Source organism: Hordeum vulgare, chromosome 7H (assembly GCF_904849725.1).
Source record: "Hordeum vulgare subsp. vulgare chromosome 7H, MorexV3_pseudomolecules_assembly, whole genome shotgun sequence".
NCBI lineage: Eukaryota > Viridiplantae > Streptophyta > Magnoliopsida > Poales > Poaceae > Hordeum > Hordeum vulgare.
Genome location: NC_058524.1, coordinates 619,814,350 through 619,818,859, shown reverse-complemented (window position 1 = coordinate 619,818,859; position 4,510 = coordinate 619,814,350). Strand labels below are relative to the sequence as shown.

At 35.7% G+C, this 4,510-nt stretch overlaps 1 long non-coding RNA gene across 1 annotated transcript; it reads left to right on the top strand.

Moving 5' to 3' along the window:
* Positions 1-167: 167 nt before the first annotated feature.
* LOC123413374 lies at positions 168-3,150 on the top strand. The gene is made up of 3 exons (XR_006613737.1): positions 168-222; positions 2,721-2,862; positions 2,966-3,150. It is a non-coding gene; the product is annotated as an uncharacterized LOC123413374 (long non-coding RNA).
* The last annotated feature ends 1,360 nt before the right edge of the window (positions 3,151-4,510 follow it).

The window sequence follows — 4,510 nt, the reverse complement described above, 5'->3', positions numbered from 1 at the left end:
GAAATAAACTAACCTATTTGAAGGTTATGTTGCTTAAACTATCACTATGGTTCTTGCATAATGTGTTTTTGATGGATATGTTTGCATGTGAACATTGTATTCCATGCCATATAATCATAAACACCACTATGTGAATGTCTTGTGCAATAAGAGGACTACCTGAAGCTGAAAGAATTGATGTTACTCTACTGAGAAGATGCCGACATTACATTAACCCACACGGTAATCAATCTGCACGTTTAATGTTTCTGTGCTTTTCTCTTATTTCTCCTTTCCGTTTTATTTTCACCGGGAAGTCATTGCATTTAGATTCATGAAAAAAGTTAGTCAATAATTATCTAATGTGTATGCTGCTGCACTAACTTTCATGATTAAGAAGTTATCAATTGTGATTAAATAGTTCTGGTTGAGCATGTAATTCAAAAAATGGTCGAGTCAAAGCGGAAGAGTGCCAATGCACTAGGGATAGGGAGAAGGTGTGACCTGTGTAGAAAATTTACATCGTTATAGAATCCATGCATATATCTTCTCCCGAAAATGACTTTTTTGTAATGAACCCAATGGAGGAGTGACCTGATAGAGCCAACGGTAATTGTTATTTGCTTATAGATAATTTATCACAAGAAACTAATAACTTAGGCTGCGCATGTGTTTAACCCAAGCATGCACATCAAACTGACTTTGCACCGTGTTCAGGCATCTCATAGCGAACTATTATTTCAGTACCTCAACACCTACAGTTTTTACCACAAAAAACCTCATAGTACAAAAGCATGAGAAAAAAAACTTCTGAAGGAGAATGTTCATATGAAGGAAAAAAACTTCTATTGTAGCATGTGCAAATTGTACTTCCTATTATACCATGGTGTTCAGAGTACTGTTTTTTATGCATTTCTTATGTTATGTATAATATGTTACGATCAGCGTTCTCAGCAATTCATTGAAGGATGTAAACTAAGAAGTCAAAGGCATATAAGATATAACAGTAGTCACGTTGTGAGAAGGAAACTGACTGGGAGTGACCAACCTTACCTCAGGTAACTTCAATGATGTATAACTTGTGAATGTGTGAACCTCTTATGCCTTGAATCTTCCGTACAAGCAATATAAAAGAGGATTGTGGTATCCAGTCCAATCATCGGACAAAGTTTTGTGAAAGTAGGTTAGCATTTTGTGTATGGTTAAAATACTTTGTCCCTTAATAACATGAATAAACTGTGATATTTAATAAATCATAGAAATATATGTGAGCATCTTATTAAATGAATAATACTCTTAAGGCAAGAATAACAGTTTATGATGCTGATCGTACGTGGAGAATACAGAGATTGGCCATGCAGTCTTCATTGCTTGATAGGTTATCAATTTTATTTTCCTTGTTTCGTGAAGATGGGTCGGATATGTTACTTGAGCAAATTAACCTTCCTAACTAAAATACAGTACACCACTCATTTCAGATTTCCACCACAATATTGGCAAACATCGCTTGCAGCTTTGTGTTCATCGGTTACCGTATTTTAGTTACATGAACATAGGTTAATTCCAGATGTTTTCATCAGTGGAATACAATGCAATAATTCCATTCCCAAAATGTTGGACAATTGTTTTTACTATATATCAACTATGCATAATACACTAATGAGTGCAACAGTCTGACAGATGGACGAGACCGATGAGATACACTATCAAGAACAAACGATTTTAATTCTCTAACGAAGTATGAATAGAGAAATTGTAGCGAGACAACTTACCATAAGCATGATCTCCCACATGGCAAAATCATTAATTCCTTCTGATAAGACCAGCCAAAAAGCATAGACAGATGCCAAGAAAATGCCAATCTACAGAAATTCCTTGCAAAGCAACAGAAAATACTGATCAATTACTGGTTAGTCTCATCCAGGCAGAAGGACGCAAATGTGTGCACTACTGAACCAAATATTGAATTCAAAGAGGATACATGAAGCAACAAAGCGACTTCATTACCATATATCAATGTGTGCACCGTCGACAAAACAATCACGATTTATTCATGGAGCTTGAATAAATTTTCAAGTGTCTGCTATAACTATTTTTTAAAGGTGGATAATAAATCTTTAAATGTTTGAATCTGGTACCATAAAAATTAAATCTTCTACACTTGGAAAGAGATATCGCATTCAATATAAAACACACAATTAATGATAGACTACGTTGACTGCTTATCACATGGTATTGTGGATGTCCCAGAGATATTTTATCATGATATCTAGAAAGGATATTAATTAAAACATGCAATTAATGATACAATCTGGTGCTTCCATCTATACAAATCATTCATTGATGTACAACTGGAAAGTCTTATAGCAATTTTGGTGCATAATCATATATACAAAACAACGCATGCATCAATATTTTGATACAATCTGCAACTTCTATATATACAGAATTTTCCCGCAGTCCTTTAGGCTTCCAAAAATGCCCATCACCACTATATATATAAGTCTCCATCATTGTACATAGGATCATCTCCTCTTTGACACCCTCTCCTCCACGATTATGGTAATCTCATACAGGTTGACGACCTCAAGGAGAGTGATGGCATCACCACCATTTCCTGTCATCCCTCGTCCCATCACCCCCCCAAATTAACAGGCATGAAAAAATTGAGCTGCTTGTACGTGAGTTTGCCAACAACGCTGAATTTTGTTTGTCGTTCATGAGTTTTATTCCATACACAGGAACTTGACATTTCGTCGCGTCCAGATGGAGCATATATACCAGAATTGTTGGACCATTCGTGCAATGGTCCAATGGAAGGCACAAATCAAAGAGAATTCCATGGGAAACATATACCTTCAATGCATACTACTGGATCAGGAAGTAAGGCATTGATCATCACTATTTCATAGCATATATTTTGCTGTACACATTTGATAAACAATTTTATTTGCTGATTATGTTGATGATTCGTATATTGCTTTAGGGGACAAAAATGGAAGCCATTGCGTTCAACAATCAAGCTGTTCGTTTCAACACCATTCTTCAAACCGGCATGTCCTATGAATTCACTCGTGTAGGATTTAACCCCACTGAAATGGCAGTTGTACATTTCTTGTATCTAGACATGGAGTTTATCATGACACTAGATAGTAGGACTGTGGTTATGATTTCGGCCCACAGGATATCAACGATAATTTGTCCATTGTGTTTCCCACAATTTGGGGCCATCTACTCACTACAAGACAAACGCATAACTGGTGCATTTTTTATCTTTGTTCTTGCATATTTTGTTATAGAACTCAGGGTCTCATTCTGATTAAATCTTGGCAGATGTTATTGCTATTGTTGCCTATATTAGTAAGATACAAACTCTATGGGATCCAATATATGATAGACATGTCCCTTTGCTCGAAATTGGCCTCATGAACTTTCGGTGAGAGTCGTTTACAATATGAGATTTACATATGCTTTTTTGAGTTAATTGTTGCAAACATAAACTAAAATTTGTTTTTGTCTGTAGACGACAGATAATTTTCCTACGCATATATGACGAGCACGTTGGCCGTCAATTTTACCATTTGCGACGCAGCGAAAATCAGTTCGGAAAAATATCAATTACTTACATACAGTTTAATCGGAGGGGTCAATGCTTGCAAACTATGCGGGAGAGCACGTTCACCTATTCTCCTAATATTGATCATGAGGGTCATCATCTACAAGGCAGGTGTTGCGTACTATTTCAATTTTTTGTCTTTATATTTTCTTGTACAATACTATGTCATTAATATCACTGACACTTATTTTTATTTGTAGATATCCATGAAGCCAGTCTCATGACACTTGACGAAACACGTGCCTACGTCAACAATATTGTCATGGCTAGGAACAATGGACTCTAGAATTATCTTCGTGTACTCATTAGCACATTTCGTCATTGATGTAAAAAGTCAATCGAAATTGTGAGTTAGGCATATCGTTGCCAAGTGTCTTCATGTCTTATCTTATGTAATATAATCTTACGTAATAAAAATGTATGATATTTAGTAAAAAATCTTTGTGTGGTAGGTGTTTTGTGCATTCAATATTTCGGTTGGGAAAACCTGAGATAAAAAAACTTGCCTATAAATGATCGACCGATAAAATCGATAAATCGGACGATAAGCCGATTTATCTCTTAATCGTGTGTCGACCAATAAGTTAACGATAATAGACATCCTAAACAGGTGTAATAAATGTACGATATTCAATTAAACAAATCTGTGTGTAGTAGGTGTTTTGGGCATGCAATATTTCGGAACCAAATTTTGCGGAAGGCAGAGTATCACGATGAGGATGAAAATCTTTTATACTTGGAATCGAACTATGGTTTTGTTACACTGCATTCATTTTTTTGAAGCAGAGTATCACGATGAAGATGAAAAGGAAAGAAACTTGCGTGGTATGTCATTAATTGTTGGCCCAACATCTATGTCAGGAAGGATATCAATTACAGTAGACATACTTAATGCCTCTAGATTTTAAGGTAAGG